This window comes from Erythrolamprus reginae, unplaced genomic scaffold (assembly GCF_031021105.1).
Source record: "Erythrolamprus reginae isolate rEryReg1 unplaced genomic scaffold, rEryReg1.hap1 scaffold_250, whole genome shotgun sequence".
Taxonomy (NCBI): Eukaryota; Metazoa; Chordata; class Lepidosauria; order Squamata; family Dipsadidae; genus Erythrolamprus; species Erythrolamprus reginae.
The window spans coordinates 1-23,670 of NW_027248617.1; the positions used below are offsets into that span (position 1 = coordinate 1).

The following is a 23,670-nucleotide window of genomic DNA, read 5'->3' on the forward strand; positions in this document are numbered from 1 at the left end:
CGTTCTTAAGTAGAGGTACCACTGTACACTGTTTTCTGTGTATATCTGTGCATGTATGTCCAACCCATATAAATAGCAAAGAATTAGAGAAATGTACATTATGGCAGTAGATTAATGCCAGCAAATTTTCCTAAATGTAGTCACACTAACTTCTCCCAATTATTTAAATAGCTCTACTCCAAACATGACTACGTCAAGATTTAACTCTGCTCGTGAAGCATTTTGTTCTGGTTTTCTACCTTATCACAGATACATGTACTGGGTGAATTTTGGTGAGAAGGATGGGACTGCAATAGAAGCTGCAGGGATGGATGGATCAGACAGACATGTGCTTGTGGTATTAATTGCTGAAGAGCCCGCGGGATTGACTCTTGATTACATCACTAATAGACTCTATTGGATCAGTATGCATAAAAAGGTGTGCACTTCATCCCATTTCAAATTCAAAGCTACCTATAGTTTGCATCTCTCTCTCTCTCTCCCTCCCCCTCCCTCCCCCTTGTGATTTATGAAAACAAATCCCAAAAATGTGTTTATGTTCTTCAATTAAACGTAATATTGTAGGCACCTTCCACCAGCATAGCTTGCTAAAATGTTCCCAAATCTTTCAGCAGTCTGCTGGAAATATAGAAAAGAGATTGGAACCTACTACCACCTATGGTGAACCTGCCTCAGGGCCAAAACCTATTGGTTAAAAATTAAAAACTGTATTGAGCTACTAGTTTTTCTCATCATTCCTACCACCCATTTCCTCCCATGTTGACTGTATGACTGTAACTTGGTGCTTATATCCTAAGATTTTATTAATATTGCTTCTTCATTGCTTATTTGACCCCTATGACAATCATTAAGTGTTGTACCACACGATTCTTGACAAATGTATATTTTATTTTATGTACGCTGAGAGCATATGCACCAAGACAAATTCCTTGTGTGTCCAATCACACTTGGCCAATAAAATTCTATTCTATTCTATTCTATTCTATTCTATTCTATTCTATATCACAAACTGTTTTCTTAAAACCTGAGCTTTTCCTCTTGGGCAGGGGTAGGCAAAATTGGCTCTTCTATGACATGTGGACTCCAACTCCCAGAATTCCTGTGCTAGCATGATTGGTTCAGGAATTCTGGGAGTTGAAGTCCACAAGTCATAGAAGAGCCAACTTTGCCTACCCCTGCTCTTGGGCGTCTAGGGAGAATTTTAAGAAAGAGGATAGGTATATAATCTTACATGTCACAACAGCTGCTAGAATACTCTATGGACAAAATTGGAAAAAGGAGTCAATCTCATCAATGTTAAACATTATAATCAAAGTACTAAAGTGCATGGAAATTACTAGATTGTCATTGGCACTTCAAGATAAGGATGAATCTGAATTTCATAAAATCTGGGACAAGTGGTACAATTGGCTGAACCAAAATGAATACCTAAAATTCCTTAACCAAACAAACCTGAAATAACCAAACAAACCAAGCAAACCTGAAATAACATAAATAAAGAGACCATTTAGATATAGAGGGCCACAATGTATAAACCACATGATCTGGAGAATTTGAGCAAAATGTGCCATAGAGAATTGCCTTGGGTTATCAGAAAACATGGCTATTTAATTAAAACAATTAGTGATAGTTCTGCAAGTCTGAATATTGTTCTCATATTGCTTTTTGGGTTTTTTTAGTCCATCGAAACAGTAAAGGTAGATGGTTCTGGAAGATATACTTTCCCTGATACAATGCTGAAAAATCAGGATCCCTTAGGACTCGCTGTATTTGAAAATCTGTTCTTCTGGAGCACTGTAACACACTTGTATTATGCATCTCGCTCCACACCTGGTGTTGGCATACTGCTGAATGCCTCGATTTCTTCATTCACAGTCCTGCATGAGCTACAGCAGTCACTAAGTAAGTTGATCTCTTTGGCAAGCCATAAGCAGGGCTGAGCTAGTAAGAAAAATAATTGACATTCACTTCCCCCAGGGGTGTTTCTGGGATACACTGTAGGAATTCATAAGCAATTGTAATAACTTGCTTGGGGAGAATTACGGCATAGTGGTGATTTGATTAAAAGATAATCAGGAAGATGTGGGGAGGTCAAAGAGTATATATATATATATGTGTATATATGTTTTCGTAGATTTTCACGGGTACAGGTATGACGGTCTTGGTATATTCGGGTTTCTTCCCGTGTAGGATTTGGAAATTTCTGGTGACGTTTCGACGAGGTCACACTCATCATCTTCAGGCTGGTGTTTCTGTCCTTGTACTAAGGTGAACACTGCGAGACCTGAGCTGCCATCCTTCTATAAATACTGGTGACTGGGTATGGTTTGATGGCTCAGCAATTGCCTGCTGTGTAGAAACTTCCTGGTGAGTCAGTGGGGTAACATCTTGGGTCGTTGATGGAGCTGAAGTATGCTGATTAGTTAATGGTTGTTGATTAGGTGTGATATCCTAAGTAGTTGGAGCTTGCAGGCTGCTTGATTGTTTTGCAATGTGTGTTCTGAGTCTAGTTTCAGTTTTTATGGCTGGGTTACGTTTGAGGGCTGGTTTCCAGATGTCTGGTAGGCGGGAGGTATCATCCCGCTTGTTCATATTTTGGGGATGTTTTTCTATCTCGATGGCTTCCATGATTATTCTTTTCCTGTAGTGTTCTGTTTTGGAAATTAATTTAGTACTGTCAAAATCAATTTCATGTCCTGTAGTTTTGAAGTGTTGGAAAAGGGAGGAGGTCTTTTCTTTTTTCTTTAATGCATTCTTATGTTCTGCAACACGTGCATTTACTCTCCTGTTAGTTTGTCCAATATATGTGGCTGGGCAGATTTTACATGGTATTTGATAAACTCCCTGGTTTTCTAGCTGGGTATTGTCTTTCGGGTTTCTTAGGATGTTGGCTATTTTTTAATCTGTACCAAAGGCTGTCTTGATGTTATGTTTGCGGAGAATTTTACTGATTTTATCTGTGGTGCCTTTGATGTAAGGGAGGAGGGCGATACCATTGTCCTGTTCTGTGTCTTGGTTCTTGGGGGGTGTCTCTTTATGGATTAAGTTGTTGATTGCCTCTCTTTGGAATCCATTGGAAATTAATACATTTGTGAGACTGTGTAATTCAGGTTCCAGGTGGTCTTTGTCGGCTAGGCGTTTGGTTCTGGAAATGAGGGTCTTGGCTACGGAATTGATCTGTGCAGGTTGGTGGTGGGATTTTGCGTTCAGGTAGTGGTTGGTGTGTGTCTTCTTCTGGTAGATGGTATGTCCTAGGAAGCCATTGGGTTTTTTATAGATTAGGACATCCAGGAAGGGAAGTTTGTTGTTGGTTTCTATTTCCATGGTGAATTGTATTTTGGGGTGTAGGCTGTTGAGATGTGTGAGAAAGCTGGCCAGTTTTTCTTTCCCATGTGGCCAAATTACGAAGGTATCATCTACATATCTAAGCCAGAGTTTGGGTTTGTGTTCAGATTTGTCCAAGGTGTTGGTTTCAAAATATTCCATGTATAAGTTTGCGATGATGGGTGACAGGGGTGATCCCATGGGGGCTCCTTCTATCTCTTTGTATCTTTGTCCATTGTGGATGAAGTATGTATTCATCAGGCAGTGGTTGGTCAGATCTAAGATGTGCTTCGGGGGGTTGTATTTGTTTTGGATGGCTGTCAGGGCTTATTTGATAGGCACTTGGGTGAAGAGAGATATGACATCGAAGCTTACGAGAAGGTCGCTGGGTTGTAGGTTTTGTTCCTTTATGATTTCTGTGAATTGGAATGAGTTTTGTACATGAGACATGATGGATTCTGCATAGGGCTAGAGTTGTTTGGCAAGAAATTTGGCAAGATTCTGTAGGGGTGAGCCTATGGAGCTGACTATGGGTCTGAGTGGTGTTCCTTCTTTGTGTATCTTGGGGAGGCCATAGAGCTTGGGGCATCTGGATGATTTTTCTCTGGGGATGATTCTTTGCTGGATTTCTTCACTGATGGGAGAAGCTTTTATTTTGGATTTGGTGGTTTTTTCCAGGTAGGTGGTAGGATCTGTGCTTAGAGGTTTGTAAGCGGAGTCTTGGAGTAGGTTGGATAGCTTGTCTTGGTAGTCAGATGTGTTCATCACCACAGTGGCTTTGCCTTTGTCTGCTGGGAGGATGATTATGTTATTGTCTTTCCTCAAGTTGGTGAGTGCTTTTTGTTCATCTTTATGTAAGTTGCTTCGGGGTGGAATGCTGGAGCAGAGGACATTGGTGACTTCAAGTCTGATTTTGTTGGCTTCATCTTGGTTGATTTTGGTTAGAGTGGCTTCAACTCCGCATATGATGTTTTCAGTGGTGATGCGTTTGGGGGCGACTGCAAAGTTGAATCCTTTGGAGAGGACGTTGGTTTCTGCTGTGGTGAGGGTCATGTACGGTAAATTATGTACTGTATTCTTCATGAGTTGCTGTGGAAAGGGTTTGGATTTCTGGTGTTTTTCCAAATTGTGGAGTTTCTTGGTGTGTATGTCTGTATTGAGGGAGGTTTCTGTTTCAGCTCTCCAGAGGGCTAGTTGTTTAGATTGGTCCCAGAGTATTGGGTGGATTCTGTTGCTAAGTTTGAGATGAAGAGTGAGTAGGTCTTTGTTGGTTTGGTCTACTAGGAATCTTTTCCTGTGGAGTTCATTTCTGATAACGGCTAATTCAGTTCTTTTCAGGATCCGTTCAGTGGATGGTGTTATGACCAGAAGATTCCACAATATTCTGTAGCTGGGTAAAGTCTAAAAGTAGAGTTGTTAAGTAGAATTCACTGTTTGTATTAGAAGTTGTTTGCCTGCTTCTCATTGGCTGCTACGGTTTGGCGCCAATCTTTGTAGAGCTGTCAGGCGTCGCTTGTTGCCGGGTGAAACAGTATAAAAGGAAAGTGCCTCCGGTCTTACGCGCTTCTCTCTAGCTCGCGTCTGAGTGAAAGTGTATCCGCGTCTAGTTAGTCTCCTGCAGAGAATAAAGATTTAAAGTTAGCCATCGTGTTTCTCGGTTATTTCACTGGCGACGAGGATCTAGAGGCGATTTTTTTTACGGAAAAAATCATTATGGCGACCCCTTTGATCATCAGCCGCCTGAATTATTTGACCCTGAGAGGTCAACTTGGACAGCCTATATGGCTAAATTTGAAATTTTCTTGGAAGCCGCCGGCATGAAAGATGCTGACAACGGCCGTAAAAGGGCTTTATTTCTGAACTACTGCGGGACTCAAATTTTTGACCTGGCAGAGACCTTGACGGACCCAGAACCTGCAAATTCGGTTCCATGGGACACTTTGATGGCTAAGTTGGCAGCTCATTTTAAGCCAACGAAACCTGCCAGGGTTTTCAGGCACCAGTTCTCCTGGATGGCTCAAGCTGAGTGGGAATCTATTAACCAGTTTGCCACTCGCTTCAGGACTATTTTAGCCAAGTGTCAGTTTGACAATCCTGAGGCTAGGTTAACTGATGCCATTATATTTGGCATGAGAAATGTTTCTATCCGGAATAAACTGCTGGCAGCTGACGACTCGTCACTACAAGATGTGATTAAGGCAGCTCAAACCGCGGAAGTCGCTGAAGCTGCTGCAGCTGACCTTAAGTCAAACGACAAGCTGGCCACAGTTTTTAAGATCGCTGAGGCACCTTGCGCCCCCGCCAACCATCAACACGACTACAGTACTTCTGAGTTCGACCCATATGAAGACCACTGCTGCCAGCTACGGGTACCGCCAACCAGACAACCTCGTCCATCCTTCCAAGCCTGTGCCGGATGTCGTGGTCAGCATGCCCACTCGAGATGTCCCTTTAAGGATGCTTTCTGCCGCCGCTGCGACAAACGTGGCCACATTGCCGCCATCTGCCGAGCCATCCTGCCTGATGACACCCCCTTCAATCAAGACCTGCTGCCCACCTTTCCATCTCATTGAGTCTACCGACCATTCAGACAACAAGGAAGAGGGAACTGGAGACCGGGGAGCAACACTTTGAGGGACGGCAACCAAGGTAACCGCACATCCACGGACTGTGGCACCTACCCGCCAGCCCCTAATAAGATTATTGTCCCTCTCATGTTGAATCATCAACCATGCCACATGGAGCTGGACACAGGCTCTAAATTTACTTTAATGCCGTGGCATAAACTGAGACTGTATGTGCCTTCGTTGTCCCTGGACTCGCTAAAGCCGCTGGACATTGCTATTAAAGACTTCCAGGGACACCCAATCCGGGTTTTGGGAAGCACTAGGGTGCCTATAACTTTTAGAAATGTACATTGTATGTTGCCTATTCTAGTTATTGAGGGGGCGAATCATTCCCTTTTGGGACTTGATTGGATGGTTCCTTTGGGGTTAGCTGTCACTGGTCTTCACAAAGTGACTTGTTTGAAGGAGCCTGATTTTGTCCAGGAATTTCCGGAGGTTTTTAAACAGGGTTTGGGTACCTATAAGGGGCCACCCATTTCTTTTTCTTTGGATCCTGCTGTCCCGCCCTTCCGGTTAAAACCTCGCAGGGTACCACTGCCCCTAATGGATAAATTGGATGCCCAATTGCAGAAACTTCAGGCTCAGGGTATTTTGGTTCCTGTCGAACATGCCCCCTGGGAGACCTCTATTGTCACCCCCCTGAAGCCTGATGGATCTCTGAGAGTTTCTGCGGATTATAAATCTACCTTGAATAAGGCGTTACAGCACAACTCCTATCCGATACCTGTTGTGCAGCAGTTGCTGCATACCCTGGGGTCTGGGAAAATTTTTGCGAGGCTGGACCTTGCACAGGCATACCAGCAGTTGCCAGTGGATGATGCCACAGCCCTGGCGCAAACAATTGTGACACACAGGGGGGCCTTTAAATGTACTCGACTGCAATTTGGCATAAGTGTCGCCCCGGGTATATTCCAGCGAATCATGGAACGATTGCTCTGGGGAATTAGGGGGGTGGTCCCCTACTTTGACGATATTTTAATATCAGGGGACACTCCAGACCAACTGCACTGTAGAATTCGACAGGTTCTGGCTAGGTTACAAGCTAAAGGATTAAGGCTAAAGCCAGAAAAGTGTGTGTGGGGAACTTCCTCAGTGGACTTCCTGGGGTTTAGGATAGATGAAGCAGGCATACACCCCACTGAGGAGAAAATCAGAGCCATTAAGGATGCCCCTGCCCCCACCTCTAGAACAGAGCTGCAAGCATTTTTGGGGCTATTAAATTTTTACTCTGTTTTTCTGAAACAGAAAGCCTCAGCAGCTGAGCCGCTTCATCGACTTCTCCACAAGGGAGCGCCATGGAGATGGGGTGAGACAGAACAACAGGCTTTTAATAATATCAAAGACCTCTTGACCTCACAAAGTGTCGTGGTACAATATAGTTCCACGTTGCCACTTAGGCTTACATGCGATGTATCCCCGTATGGGGTGGGAGAGGTCCTGGCCCACATATTGCCAAATGGCCAGGAAGCCCCAGTGGCATACTTTTCAAGGACGTTGTCCCTGACAGAACGTAATTATGCCCAGATAGATAGAGAGGCACTCGCATTGGTAGCTGGGGTGAAAAAGTTTCACAACTACTTATTGGGGAGACCATTCCAACTGGTCACTGACCATAAACCCTTGTTAGGGCTGTTAGCCACCGGGCGGCCAACTCCACCTTTTATGTCCCCCCGCATGTCCCGTTGGACTATTTTTTTGTCAGGGTATGATTACATCCTTGTACTTAAGGGGGGCTCAATGATTAATCATGCTGATGGTCTTAGTCGCTGTCCATTAGGGCAAAGGGTGGAGGACCCTGCCCCTGCAGGAGATGTCCTCCTCATTGATTTAGGTACACCATCCCTTATTACTGCCAAAGAGGTGGCCATTGAAACTAAAAAGGACCTGGTGTTGGGAAAAGTCCTCCAATACATATTGAAAGGGTGGCCACCAAATGGTAAAGACCACTCAGTGCTGGATTTTAAAACCAAGAGGCTGGAACTCTCTGTGATGCAGGATTGTATTTTGTGGGGTGACAGGGTGGTTATACCCACTGCACTGAGGCCTCAAGTCATGAACATGCTGCACCAGGGGCACCCTGGGGTGGTCAGGATGAAAGCTTTGGCCAGAGGGTATCTATGGTGGCCAGGATTAGACAAGGGAATTGAAGATTGGGTGGCCGCATGTAGCCCTTGTCAGGACACAAGGCCAAATCCCCCTAAAACCACCCCTGCACAGTGGGACACACCCCAAGGGCCCTGGTCAAGGGTACATATAGATCTGGCCGGACCGGTGGGCACCAATATGTTTTTGATAGTGGTGGATGCATACTCCAAATGGTTGGATGTTATATTGTTAGGGTCCACCACATCTTCCACAATTATACAAGTCTTAAGGAGGTTGTTTGCAACCCATGGGTGTCCAGATGTCCTGGTTTCGGATAATGGACCCCAATTCACCTCTAGACAGCTGGAGCTGTTCGTAGCCCAATTGGGAGTAAGACATGCCTTGGTCTCACCCCACGCAGCCTGGGCTAATGGTATGGCAGAAAGATATGTTCGTGTGGCCAAAGAGGCCATAAAAAGGTCATCTCCAGGGGAGATACAAGAAAGACTGGACACCTTCCTATTAACTCAGCACATAACACCGAGCCTAACTACCAATAGAAGCCTAGCTGAACTACTCATGGGAAGGAGATTGAGGTCTCCTTTAGATAGGCTGCACCCCTCTTATGTTAAGATGAAGCCAGAGTATGTAACAACCCCTGAAAGGTCAATGTTTGTGGGACAAAAGGTGTATGTAAAAAATTTTGACAGGGGCAAACAGTGGGAGACTGGGATAGTGACTGAGCAAACAGGTCCTAAAACATATATGGTCAAACTGGATGATGGACGCCTCTGGAAGAGGCACATAGACCATGTCAGGGGGAGACTGGAAACAGCCAGTATCAGAGGGAATATGGCTGACACTAGTAATGGGGTTTCTAATGCTTCACTCCCCACAGGGAGTTATACCAGACCCAGCCGTGCCCAGAAACAAATAGATTGGGACTTACCTGGGTTTAGTGACCATTCCAGCGCTGCCCCAGCTCCACCATGCTCCAGCCGGGGAAGTTCTTCACCTGCAGGACCAGAAGAACCTTCGTCCTCCGTAGATGTCCAGGTCCTGAACGAACCACGCCGGCCAGAACGCACCCCCAGGAAGCCTGCTCGGCTCGAAGACTTCATTACTTGCTTGTCCGAATAAAACCTGTAAAAATCCATCCAGAAGGGGGAGGGGTGTTATGACCAGAAGATTCCACAGTATTCTGTAGCTGGGTAAAGTCTAAAAGTAGAGTTGTTAAGCAGAATTCACTGTTTGTATTAGAAGTTGTTTACCTGCTTCTCATTGGCTGCTACGGTTTGGCGCCAATCTTTGTAGAGCTGTCAGGCGTCGCTTGTTGCCGGGTGAAACAGTATAAAAGGAAAGTGCCTCCGGTCTTACGCGCTTCTCTCTAGCTCGCGTCTGAGTGAAAGTGTATCCGCGTCTAGTTAGTCTCCTGCAGAGAATAAAGATTTAAAGTTAGACACCGAGTTTCTCGGTTATTTCAGATGGGGTTTTAGAATGGAATTTTAGTTGGCAGCATTTGGGGATCAAGTTTCTGTCTCGGCAGTTGCGTAGAAATTTGAGGTCACACCTTTCCGTTCTGTACAATCGCCTCGCCAGTATCAGTATAGGAATCTCCAGCCGGGAGTCCCTCAGGCCGCCATATTGCACGATCTTCTTTCGGGAAATTCCTGATCCGCCATCTCAGACCCCTGCCCGAAAAGAAAACCGGCTAACAGGGCTCCCCACTGGTCAGATACCTCCTCATGTAGTCTGTGGTCGAAGAAGGACCGATCGAACACCTCAAAAGTGGAGGAATAACCGGAGCTCTCCTCCTCACCGTCCATTCGGCTCCGCAGCTGGCTCCACCCCTCTGCTCGCGTTGAGGCATCTTGAAGAGCTCAGGACGCTGCAAAGTTAATAAGTATATTGATAAGAATTAACAAATGGGCATCACGTAGCACCAGGGGTGGGCCATCATTCCTGTCCCTACCAAAAATGCCCAAGCCAAGCCATGCCACACTGCGAGCTGCCAGCCCAGCCCTTACCTTGCTCCGGTGTGTGACAACCTGCAGGGGCGCTGAGAGCATGGCCTGGGGACCAGGCCGGGTGGCCCCGAGCTCTGGCCACGTGGCCTGCTCTGTGCTGTCCTGTGCCACAGGCATATCTCTCCTGCGGTGTGTGAGAGCAGGCATGTGGCTGGAGGTCAGGCAGGGTGCTTTCGCCAGCTGCCGCTCTAGGTGCCGGTGTGAGATTCTGGATGCTGCGCATGTGCAGCAACCGTAATCTCGTGCGTAGACGTTCTTCTGGCAGCAAAAATTCTGCGCACGCCTGGAAGCAAAACCCCACTGATTTTAGCTGCCAGAATCGCTTAGGTTGTGCATGCATGTCGCATGCAAGACCGGCGGCAATGGAGTGAGACTACGCGCTCCATTGCCGCTGCTAGAATGTTTGGTGTAGCAGTTTTAAGGCATCATGATAGAAAGAGGGAAACTGTAAATTCTAGTCCCACTTTAGGGACAAAAGCCAGCTGTGTTTGGTTGGAAGTTGGGGGTTCAACATAACAAGCATTCAGAATTATTTTCATTTAGTTTATCTAAGGACAGAATGAATAGATTAAAACCAAATGTACTATGCATATTAACTGCTGACCTGGGTGAATAGCGATGAATGTTTTTTTAAATTATATTAGAGGTTTTTTTAAGGTCTTTGTAGATGTATTAATTGGATTTTTATAAAATAATCTTTATTGAGCTTTACAAAAATAGAAAAAGCAAAGGTAAGACAGGGTAATGCAACAATAATTAGATTGTATCTCATAACATTTGTAGTCTATATAATAAACATCAGGTATTGTTTGAGGAATTTTTGATAGTAAGGAAAGAAGTAGAGAAGAGTTGAGGGAAAAAACAAGAGTAAAGAATAGACAGAGAAAAGAGAAAAACATGTTGAGGGGAATTAGAGTCAAGGAAGGGGGTATAGAGAATAAGAAAAGAAGGATTTTTAGATGTATTGTTATACGGTGTTCCCTCAATTTTCACGGGTTCGAACTTCGCAAATAGCCTATACCACGGTTTTTAAAAAAATATTAATAAAAAAATACTTCGTGATTTTTTTTCTATACCACGGTTTTTCCCGCCCAATGACGTCATACATCATCGCCAAACTAATAATTTTTGCAAATAAATAACAAAAAAAATAATTATTGTTAATAAATAATTATGTTTATAAATATCAGGATTACTAAGTGTCTTATTCAATGGTGAATACCAGTAATAATGGTGACTAAATTGTTAAGGGAATGGGAAATGGTAATTTAGGGGTTTAAAGTGTTAAGGGATGGCTTGTGATACTGTCCATAGCCAAAAATGGTGTATTTACTTCCGCATCTCTACTTCGCGGAAATTCGACTTTCACGGGCGGTCTTGGAACGCATCCCCCGCGAAAATTGAGGGAACACTGTATTGATATGTTGTGAGCTTTCCCGAGTCCCCAGAGAGGGCTGCATACAAATCCAATGAATGAATGAATGAATGAATGAATGAATGAATGAATGAGTGAATGAATGAATGAATGAATGAATGAATGAATGAATTCAAAATGGGGCTTGGTGGGCATGGCAGGGGAAGGACATTGCAAAATCTCCAGTCCCTCCCCACACTGCGGCTAGCCAGATGGTATTTGCTGGTTCTCCAAACTATTCAAAGTTTCCATTACCGGGTTCTCTAGAACCTGTCAAAACCTGCTGAATTTCACCCCTGCTGCTGCCCTTTCCTTTGTTTCATCTAAAACTGGAATAGGTCTTGACACCCTCACCTCCAAATCATTTTAGAGTCTAACAGTTATTTGTAGATATCTTAAATAGAACCTTTCTGTAATTTTCAAGTCTGGCTCAATGATAAGGACTGTGGTGCTTGGGACCAATATGGTCTCAGGTTTCTCTCTACAATTACTATTCTACAGTGCAATGATTCCTACTCCAAGTCTCCATATTCCAATCCTGCCAGTGGGAGATAATGTCTGTGTGTTTAGTTCAAAGTTTTTATGCCTATTTTGATTTTTTTAATTCTTCAATTAAATTCCTAATAAGGAGGCTATATTTTCTTCTTTGCCCTAAAAATGTTTCATTCATAGGAAATATTAAAACAAACAGTATAGATACAAAAGTATAATACCACTCTACAAAGCCTTGGGTAGACTACACCTAGAGTAGTGTGTCCAGTTTTGGTGACCACACTACAAAAAGACATTGAGATGGTGTTTCACCTGGTGAGTTTGTAGGAATTATTAATTTTGTCTTGGTTGCTATATTGTAGCGCATCAGTTCTCCTTTATCATCAATCCAGTAGAGGAATCCTCTTTTCCAATCCATGTCCTGAAAATAGATTATTTCTGGCCATTCAGGTATCAGGGGTTGTTGCTCCTGAACTACGCCTTCTGGTCCAATATGCACTTGGAAAATTTCATGGTCGGTAGAATACATAGAAACATAGAAACATAGAAGTCTGACGGCAGAAAAAGACCCCATGGTCCATCTAGTCTGCCCTTATACTATTTTCTGTATTTTATCTTAGGATGGATATATGTTTATCCCAGGCATGTTTAAATTCAGTTACTGTGGATTTATCTACCACGTCTGCTGGAAGTTTGTTCCAAGGATCTACTACTCTTTCAGTAAAATAATATTTTCTCATGTTGCTTTTGATCTTTCCCCCAACTAACCTCAGATTGTGTCCCCTTGTTCTTGTGTTCACTTTCCTATTAAAAACACTTCCCTCCTGGACCTTATTTAACCCTTTAATATATTTAAATGTTTTGATCATGTCCCCCCTTTTCCTTCTGTCCTCCAGACTATACAGATTGAGTTCATTAAGTCTTTCCTGATACGTTTTATACTTAAGACCTTCCACCATTCTTGTAGCCCGTTTTTGGACCCGTTCAATTTTGTCAATATCTTTTTGTAGGTGAGGTCTCCAGAACTGAACACAGTATTCCAAATGTGGTCTCACCAGCATTCTATATAGCGGGATCATAATCTCCCTCTTCCTGCTTGTTATACCTCTAGCTATGCAGCCAAGCATCCTACTTGCTTTCCCTACTGCCTGACTGCACTGTTCACCCATTTTGAGACTGTCAGAAATCACTACGCCTAAATCCTTTTCTTTTGAAGTACAGTATTTGCTAACACAGAACTGCCAATACAATAGTCAGATTGAGGATTCCTTTTCCCCAAGTGCATTATTTTACATTTGGAAACATTAAACTGCAGTTTCCATTGCTTTGACCATTTATCTAGTAAAGCTAAATCATTTACCATATTGCCGACGCCTCCAGTAATATCAACCCTATTGCACACTTTAGAGTCATCGGCAAATAGGCAAACCTTCCCTACCAGACCTTCCCCTATGTCACTCACAAACATATTAAAAAGAATAGGACCCAGAACAGACCCTTGTGGCACACCGCTTGTAACCTGACTCTGCTCAGAATACTCGCCATTCACAACAACCCTCTGGTGTCTATGCTTCAGCCAGCTGCAAATCCATTGAACTATCCAGGGATTAAGTCCAATCTTCACTAATTTATCTATCAGCTCTTTATGTGGAACCGTATCAAAGGCTTTGCTGAAGTCCAGGTAGGCAATATCCACGGCACCACCTTCATCCAACACCTTTGTGACATAGTCAAAGAAATCAATGAGATTAGTCTGACATGATTTGCCTTCAGTAAAGCCATGCTGATTTGGGTCCAATAAGTTATTGTTTTTTAGGTGCTGATTTATCCTCTTTTTCAGTAGAGTCTCCATCATTTTAATGACAACTGATGTCAAGCTAACTGGCCTGTAGTTACCAGCTTCTTCTCTACTGCCCTTCTTGTGGATAGGCACAACACTTGCCATTCTCCAATCCTCAGGAACATCTCCTGTTAACAAGGATTGGTTAAACAAATCAGTCAGGGGGGTAGCAATGACAGATCTGAGTTCTTTAAGAACTCTGGGGTGGATGCCATCTGGACCCATTGCCTTATTTATCTTTAATCGTTCAAGTTCTTCTAAGACATCGGCTTCTAAGATCACTGGAGCTGAATCCGTACAGTTGGAGGCAATGCTATATCCCTCTATAGTATTATTTTGTAAGGTGTCTTTTGAGAAAACTGAACAGAAGTAGCTATTGAAATGGTCAGCGATCTCCTTATTCCCATTAATGCATGTATTTTTCCCGGTACTAAGCTTCGTGATGCCGCAGTTTTTCTTCTTCTTATCACTAATATATCTGAAGAAGGTTTTATCCCCCTTCTTTAGAGATTTGGCAATTTCTTCCTCTTTTGAGGCTTTAGCAGCATATATTATCTGTTTCGCCTCCTTCTGTCTCATTTTATACACCTCCCTATCAGCTATACTTCCAGACTCTTTATACCTCCTATAGGCAGCCTTTTTTTCATTGACTATAGTCCTTACATCATTGCTAAACCATAGCGGTTTCTTCTTCCTTTTACCTTTAGTTATTTGTCTTACATACAGTCCAGTGGCTTTTAAGATGGCCTTTTTAAATACAGTCCACTGGGTGCTCGCTCCTGCCATTTTATCCCTCCCCTTTAATTCATTATCTAAATATTCCCCCATTGCATTAAAATTTGTTTTTCTGAAATCCAATACTTTGTTTGCATTATAGGATTGCTCACAATGAGTTTTTACATCAAACCACAAACATAGATGGTCACTGCAACCTAAATTTTCTCCCACCTTGACATCTGAAACCCAATTCCTATTCGTAAAAACTAAATCTAGAATATTCTCCCCTCTAGTTGGTGTCTTAACCAGCTGTGCCAGAGCTGCTCCTGTAAAGGCCTCTACTATATTCTTACTTTTGCTTGTAAGGGCACTGGGGATATTCCAGTCAACATCAGGCATGTTGAAATCACCCATAACCACAATATCTCCCTTTACTGCCATTTGGGTAATTTCATCCACCATCTTGTTGTCATATTCCTCAGATTGCCCTGGAGGCCTATAGATCACCCCAATTCTAATGACAGAACCGTCTTTATTTTGCATGCAAATCCAGAGGGTCACTAGATCTTGACATGTATTTTGAATTAGTGTTGTTTTTAGAGTTTCTTTAACATAAATGGCTACTCCACCTCCCCTTCTCTCTATTCTATCCTTCCTATACAGTGTATATCATGGTGTGGATATTTCCCATTCATTAGAATCCTTAAACCATGTCTCAGTTATGGCAACCAGGTCCAAATTATCTCTAGATATTATGGCCATTAATTCACAGAGCTTGTTGCTCAAGCTTCGAGCATTCGTGCACATTACACGAAGAACATTATTTTCATTATTAGTTTGCCCCTTATCATCAACAACTACATCTATTTTATTTGCAGCTCCCTTTTCATAAGCTTCCAAAAACTGCTTTATCCTCATTGGTCGGGGACAGAAATCACCCACATCAGTTACATCTCTGTCCCCTTTACCTAGTTTAAATGCCTGTCCAAAAAAGTTCTGAATTCCTCACCGAGTACCTGGGTACCTCTGTATGATGGATGCAAACCATCCCTCTTAAACAACTCCCTATTAGACCACCTACTGACATCATGACTTACATAGCCAAAACCTTCAGCTTTACACCACTGCTTTAACCACACATTAAACTCTATGATACACGTTGTTTTATCCTCTTGGCCACAAACCGGTAACACCTCTGAGAAAGTCACTGAATCTGCTATTTTACCCAGCTCCACACTTAGACATTGAAAATCTCTTTTTACTACATTGACATTTCTCTGGGACAAATCATTTGTGCCAAGATGCACCACCACATCAATGTTATTACCTTTACTCACAACTCTCAATTCTGTCAAAGTACACATATGAAGAATTATCACTCTGGATACTAACTTCACCACTCATTCAAGCACCAAGAACAGCCACTTAACATTGCACCTAAGAATCACAGTAGCTTTAGGCTTCCTATATCAATAGCTGACATTAGTGCTTCCTTGAATGGAGACAATACAGTGATCCCCCGCTCGTTGCAAGGGTTCCGTTCCAGGACCCCCGCAACGAGCAGGTTTTCGCGAAGTAGCGCTGCGGAAGTAAAAACACCATCTGCGCATGTGCAGATGGTGTTTTTACTTCTGCAGCGCTAGCGAGGAGCCGAAGATTGGGGGCGGCGCGGGTGTTTTAAAACGTCGCCGCCGACATGGGGGGCTCGCTAGCACCCCCCTAACCCGGGTTGGGGGTTCGGGGGGGGGTGCTAGCGAGCCCCCCATGTCGGCGGGGACGTTTTAAAACACCCCGCGCGCCTTCCCAACTGAGCCCTCAAGCCAAGCGCAGAAGTTCGCCCTGGCGCAGGCAACACGCGCTGCCATCTTCCGGGCCAGCCAGGCTCAGCGGATCAAGCACGGCTCCTCTCGGCCCAGCATCCCGGGCCAAGCGGCTGCCTTCCGTCACTGAGCCTGGCTCGCCCGGAAGATCGTAGCGCGCGTTGGCTGCAGCGGCGGCGACATTGCTGCCGGCTTGGCTTCCCCCGCCGCTGCAGCCAACACGCGCTACGATCTTCCGGGCGAGCCAGGCTCAGTGACGGAAGGCAGCCGCTTGGCCCGGGATGCTGGGCAGAGAGGAGCCGGGCTTGATCCGCTGAGCCTGGCCGGCTTGGCTTCCCTCATCGGCGCAGGCAACACGCGCTGCCATCTTCCGGGCCAGCCAGGCTCAGCGGATCAAGCCCGGCTCCTCTCAGCCCAGCATCCTGGGCCAAGCGGCTGCCTTCCGTCACTGAGCCTGGCTCGCCCGGAAGATCGTAGCGCGCGTTGGCTGCAGCGGCGGCGACATTGCTGCTGGCTTGGCTTCCCCCGCCGCTGCAGCCAACGCGCGCTACAATCTTCCAGGCGAGCCAGGCTCAGTGACGGAAGGCAGACGCTTGGCCCAGGATGCTGGGCCGAGAGGAGCCGGGCTTGATCCGCTGAGCCTGGCCGGCTTGGCTTCCCTCACCGGCGGTTGCCGCCGCCGCTCGTGCCGCCACTGCTGGTGCGGCCGCCGCTCGTCCGGCCGTCGCTCGTGCTTTCGGAGCTCCTCCGGCATCACCCGGCTTCTGGTAGAAGCCTTCTCTCTTTTTTTTTCTTGCGGCGAGCCCAAGCCGTTCCTCTCTTGACCGCAGCCGAGCTTCCCTCGGCCCCCTTTGGCCCCGTCGCCTCCTCCCCGCCTGCTTTTCCCTCGCCAAGCGCACGAAAAAAAAGAGAGAAGGCTTTTGCCAGAAGCCGGGTGACAGCGGAGGAGCTCCGAAAGCCGGAGAAGAAGAGTCTCGCAGGCGGGGAGGAGGCGATGGGGCCAAAGGGGGCCGAGGGAAGCTCGGCTGCGGTCGAGAGAGGAACGGCTCGGGCTCGCCGCAAGAAAAAAAAGAGAGAAGGCTTCTACCAGAAGCCGGGTGACGCCGGAGGAGCTCCGAAAGCCGGCTAGCGGCCTTTCCCCCGCATAGGAACAGCAAAAAGGCCACTCAGGCGCGTCTCCTGAGGGGAAGCCAGCGCCGCCCGCCCTTCGCCCGCCCCACGCCGTTGCTCGCGCCACTCAGCTGGGAAGCAGGGCTGGGGTTTCCCCGCCGCCCACGCAAAGGGGAAACCCCGGCAAGAGGGGAAGACCCAGGGAAGCCGCCCAGCAGCTGATCTGCCCGGCAAACTCCACCATCTACGCATGCGTGGCCATAGAAAGAAAAAGGGCACGCATGCGCAGATGGTGTTGTTTACTTCCGGGTTGAAAAATCGCAAATTACCCTGTTCGCAATGGTCGGGGACGCAATAACCGGGGGATCACTGTACACATAATGGCCTGGTTTCTAGTTATAAGCTATTCTTCAGAGGACTTGAAAATTGTTTTGTCAAAAGAAATTAATACATGGATAAACATATTCTAGCTGTTTATTTGTATTTGTTTAAAGGTCTGCTTTAAGTCTTATGACAGCTGGCAAGGACTAGCTACTAACCTTATTGCCATTGGATTTTGATATACTGTATTAAGATAATGGAGGACAAAGCAGGCTCAGGGGATCAAAACTGCAATTGGATATGATAGGTGCCTACCCAAACCATCATTAATCCGAGTCCCGTCAACTAAACAATGTCATTTGGCGGGACCTAGGGGAAGAGCCTTCTCTGTGGTGGCCCCGGCCCTCTGGAACCAACTCCCCCCAGAGATTAGAATAGCGCCCACCTTCCTTGCCTTTCGTAAGCTCCTTAAAACCCACCTCTGCTGTCAGGCATGGGGGAACTGAGATATTCTTTCCCTCTAGGCTTCTACAATTTATGCATGGTATGTTTGTATGTTTGGTTTTATAATAAGGGTTTTTAGTTGTTTTAGTATTGGATTGTTACATGCTGTTTTTTATCACTGTTGCTAGCCGCCCCGAGTCCATGGAGAGGAGCGGCATACAAATCAAATCAAATCAAATCAAATCAAATCAAATCAAATCATTAAATAAATAAATCTATCTCTTCTCTGTTTAACAGTTAAAGTATATTTAATATCTGCATCACAACAGCTGACGTCTAAAATATGAGGCTTGTACAAATCTCAAAACTAATACTTAAAAGGTCAAGAGAGTTTCCACCAATCTTCCAGGGACTTATAGTCTTCCAGTTGCATCCAAGAATTATAGACCTACCTCCACATTCACCAGAAGGTAGGAGAAAAGTATCCGTTGGACAGGCGCATTTGTAGCCTTTGGAATGAACTGGTGACAAAAGACAAATGTGGCTGCACACTCCAGGTAAACATGCATTGGTGTTATCTAGAAATCAAGGGAATATGTTAGTATTCAACACTAATTAACCTCTTCTCCAAACTATGTAATTATTCAGCCTGGCATGTGAATTAAGATTGTACAATGCTTTGGATTCAAAGGAAAAGAATGCTCTAGTCTAGAGCAGTGTTTCCCAACCTTGGCAACTTGAAGAGATCTGGACTTCAACTCCCAGAATTCCCCAGCCAACATTCACTGGCTGGGGAATTCTGGGAGTTGAAGTCCAGATCTCTTCAAGATGCCAAGGTTGGGAAACACTGCTCTAGAGCAAGGCTGTCAAACTCACAGACCTTGAGCTGGAAAGAGGGGGGAAAGTCCCAATATATCATGTGGCAGTGCCGTGATGATATGAATTTGATACCCCTGCTCTACAGCATTTGTGCAACACCTAGCTACAATGCCTTAAACCAAATCTCCCCCACCCCCTCCCCCAGGATCAACCTACAGCTAACTGAAGGCAGCAATTTTAGGGAAATGTGCTGTTTTTTAAAAACTGTAGACATATAGTATGCAATCAACTCGCGTGCTCTAAAGCAAATTTTGTCTTCAAACCTAGGTGCGCCACAATTCTAGCATGAACCCAATAAAGACCTTTCAACCTTTGGCTCAAATGAAGTTGCTTTATGTGTGTGTGTGTGTGTGTGTGTGTGTGTGTGTGTGTGTGTCAGCCACTGGCCTCCCCTAGACCCAGGTGAGCTGCTCTCCTAGTGTAGACAATGGCCATTGGTTACCTGTTGCCAAGGGAACCAGATTGTCAGCTGCCCTGAAAAGCCCCTGCCCAGAGCATTCTGACTGGGGGAAAGTAGGAGAATGGCGGTCAGAATGTACTGCAGGGTAAGTGTTGATATCTCAAATGGGAGGAATCTGGCAGTAGGGGAGGAAGTTCATGCTTCCCAACTCTTCTAACATGTCTATTTTTTTTCACAGAGAGTTTGGAAACTTTTCAAGAGCTTTTGCTGTTGCGTAGGAGGAGAGCTTGCCAGGTACCACCTCCCCATTCTCCTTAAACCCTGTCCATGGTGGGACAACACTAGGATAGGGCAGCCAAAATTTTTACTAAGGCCATGGTTCCCAACGTGGGGCCCACGCCCTACAGGGGGGCAATTTGATTTTTAATGGGAGCGATTGGAACCTTGTTTAAACCAAGTTAATGGCCTTTTAGGCTTCCTTTGGCTGAGGAGTTCACTTTTGAATAGTAACAATTATATGTCAGGGGGGTCACAATTTTAGAGATGCTTAGGTGGGGTATGGTGAAAGAAAGGTTGGGAACCACTGTCCTAAGGGCATTGCGTGAGGGGGCAGATGGTCAGGATGAAAACCAAAGTTACATGTTGGGAAAAACAAGTGGAGGAAAGGGACATGCACTCCTTACCAGGAGTCTAGGCCTGCACCTCCAAAATCCCGTTTGTGAATGGAAACAACCCAGGCCCCATGGTGACATATGGATTTTGTGGTTTGCCATCACTGTTCTATATGATTTCTTCAAACTGATGAAGGTTGGGTTTCAGGGAGGGATGAAATGAATTATTTCTGACAGACAAGTTTCATAGGCTTATGCTAATCGGAATACAAGGAGCACATTATCTTTTCCTCCCTAATAGTTTTTTTTTAAAAAATTCCCTCCCGTGAAAGATAATGGGGGGGGGGGGAGGAAAGTGCCCTGGGAGCTCTAGAACCGGGTACTTTTGTCTTCCTATTAATGCAATTGTCAGACAATAAGTAAACCAAATTCAATATTATGTTTCCTGCCTAGCCCTTCCCTTTCTCCCTGCTGCTTGCTTCCTCGCTGTTGGGCATGCACAAAGCAGCCTGTAGCCTGGACTTTATTCGCTCTGTACTGCCCAGAGTGAATAAAGCCTTTCCTTTCTCTGGGCGGTGGGAGAAGCTTCTTTGTCCACGTGCCCAGAGAAGCGAAACGCTTTATTCGCTCTGAGCTACGATAGGAACCACCACAATCAAAGCTTCCCCATAGACGATTCTGTGAGACCTCCACTCTCTATATAGGGAGAGACGAAGTGGGCAGGTTGATTGTAGAACCAGCAAAACAGCAAACTGCTGGCTCGTCAATCACTCCCAGAGCATGTCGATATCTTTTTTTGAAAAAAATAAAAATTAAATTAAAATTTAAAAATGTAAAGTCACTTCCAGGATTACCGGATCTGTAATCCCGGAAGTGACTGCCGCTGGTCAGCTGAAGCTGTGCACGCAGATTCATTTTTATTGGTAGAACGGCCTTCCACCCCGTGGTGGTTGCTGCCCATCTCTAGGCACCACTGGAGGTCTGCAGAGTCTGTAAGATCCTCTCCCCAAAATGGCTTTCATGCAGAGGGGCCTTCAGGGGCAAAAAGATGGGCAGGCTGACAGGCCAGGCTGAGAAAGGAGAGGCTCAGCTAGAGATGGATGTTTTTCACATGCCACCTTCTTCTTTTGGGCAGCACTGAAGGAGGAGGAGGAGGAGGAGGAAGAGGAGGAGGAGGAGGAGGAGGAGGAAGAGGAGGAGGAGGAGGAGGAGGAGGAGGAAGAGGAGGAGGAGGAGGAGGAGGAGGAGGAAGAGGAGGAGGAGGAGGAGGAGATGAGATATTTCCTGGGGTAAGTACGGTACCGCAACGTGGCCAGTGGGTGGCCATTCCTCAAATCTGGGTGGGGGAAGGGTGGAAATCCCGCTGGGGGGAACTAGGCCAGCCTAGAAAACTGAAGAAGAGCTCTTTGGATTTTTTTTACTTGCAGGTGTCGATGGCTGGGGCTGCCAGGACCCCCAGTGGAATAAAGTCCGGCAGGGACCTGCCCTTCGTGGGGTGAGTGTCCTCTCAGTTGAGGGACTCTGAAGCCCCCAAGAAGGTGGCTAGGAGTAAGGTTTACAAGAGGGGAGGCATCTCTACCCTCTGCCTCTACTTTGGCCAACGGAAGAATGACTCAGGCCCTTCGTTCTCTCCCCAGGATGGACATACCCAGCAAGTGGACTCCAGGGCTCTCCCCTATTGTGGAGTCCACTGAGGAACTGGTAAGGCCACTGGTAAGACCCCCTACCCACTGTAATGGCAGACATCCTGCCAAGAAATTATGCCAATAGATATATTTGCCTTCTCATTTCAGAACCCACAGGATGGACAAACCAGCCAGGGTTCAGGGTAGGTAAAAAAACGTGCAGAGGGGAGGCGTCTCTGCTTCTGCTGCTGCTGCTTGTGTCATAGGACAGGTGACACAGGGCAGCCCCACTGGCAGGCCAAACCCCTTGGCAGGCCAGCTGGAAGGGCTCTGGGAGCCTCCACATGGCCACTTTTGCAAAATGGGCCATGGCTGCTTTTGATCTTTGTCCCCTTTGTTTTCTTCCCCCAGAGTGACGATCCATACAATCTGGGGTCGAGAGCCCTCGGAGGTAAGAAACCTTTGGTAGGGGGGCAGAGGGTGAGCGTTAGGGTTTCGGCGATGCCTTGACTCCTGATGGGAGGGGGAGTAATTATGGTAGATATCCTTCTAAGCTTAAGGCTTGCAAAAACTTTCTCCCCCTCCCATCAGGACTGAAGGCATCGCCCTAACCTTAAGGCTTGCTGTTGGCCCATAGGGCCTGATGCACCCTCTCCTTTCTCAATCTTACTGGGATGCAGAAAGTTTAGGATTTAGCCTCCGTATCTTCATTTGCAGGATGCAATGTCCACTGAAGTGAGGTCAGGGAGCAGCCTGGACCTGGCCTCATGGGAGAGATCCTCCAGTCCTTGGGTAAGTAAGACAAAGTCTTCTCAGTTGGGGAGGGGTGGTGTCCCCCTAGTTAGTTCTCCTCACCTGACTGAGCTGTGCTGGAGCGCTCTGGGCAGCGGAGCAGGGGGACACCCGGCCCTTGGGAGAAAGTACTTAGGTTAGCCACATGCCCCCAAGCTCTGGTGCCAATGGCTCCTTTGCCACAAATCAGCAGGGACTGGTGTCCTTAATGGAGAATGTGATCATTGTCGTCCACAGGATTCTTCCCAGGACAGTTTGGCCGGTTTGGCCAGCCTGGAGGAGGACACCCCGGACAGCTTGGAGTGCCTCCTCCAGGAATTAGAGGTATGTATTTTACCCCTTTTACCCTCTTCAGGGATCAATGTTTTGCCTTGCGAAGCTCAATGAAGCAATGAGCTATGCTGTGCAGGGCCACCCAATCAGACAGGTCCTAGTGGGGGGATGGTGGCACAATGTGGTCTACTGGAGAAGGAAATGGCAGCCTTCTCCAGTATCCTTAGTAAGAAAACCCCAAGAAAAGCATCAAAACAATGCCAGAAGATGAGCCCCTCAGATAGGAAGGAGTCGAATATGCGACGTGGGAAGAGCAGAGGGCAAGTACAGAAAGAGCAAACTGGTACTAATAACAGCCTTTCCTTCCTTCCCCAGGAGCTGCAACAGAAGGAGGAAAAATAATCTACATGAACCTCCAGAGGTGAGTTGATAGGTGGCTGTGAAAAGCCTGCAGGGAATGTGGAACTCTAGGAGACTGGGCTACACAGGGATGGGCAGGACCCAGAATGGGTGGAAACGCTATTCTCTCTCTCACCTTGCTGAGTTAGCCTAACGTCAGTTAAAAGCTGGTACAGCCACTATTAACAGTTTGACCTCTCTAAGGAATCCTTATTACAGAAGGAAGGCAGAAAGCTGTTTTATATTATCCATGGCACATTAATATCACTCATCACCTCAATTCCGGAATGACAACAAAGTAGGAAGTAGGAGATGGTGGCGGCAATGTGACTTAGGAGATAGCAGTGGAACTGCAAAAATATTGTTTTGGTCAATAACGAGCTGGGAGAAACACCTGGCAAGAAGGAGAATATTATCTTGTGAAACAAGGCTAATTCCCACAGATTCTAGATCTTTAGGTCTATGTCTGC

At 45.9% G+C, this 23,670-nt stretch overlaps 1 long non-coding RNA gene across 2 annotated transcripts; it reads left to right on the forward strand.

The window, feature by feature from the left end:
* The first annotated feature begins 23 nt into the window (after positions 1-23).
* Positions 24-19,794, forward strand: LOC139156048 (uncharacterized). 2 transcript variants are annotated; one of them, XR_011557194.1, is made up of 4 exons: positions 24-418; positions 1,680-1,902; positions 18,519-18,778; positions 19,739-19,794. It is a non-coding gene; the product is annotated as an uncharacterized lncRNA (long non-coding RNA). The 2 variants fall into 2 exon arrangements; XR_011557193.1 differs by lacking the exon at positions 19,739-19,794 and having other exon boundaries at positions 25-418; positions 18,519-18,968.
* Positions 19,795-23,670: the final 3,876 nt, after the last annotated feature.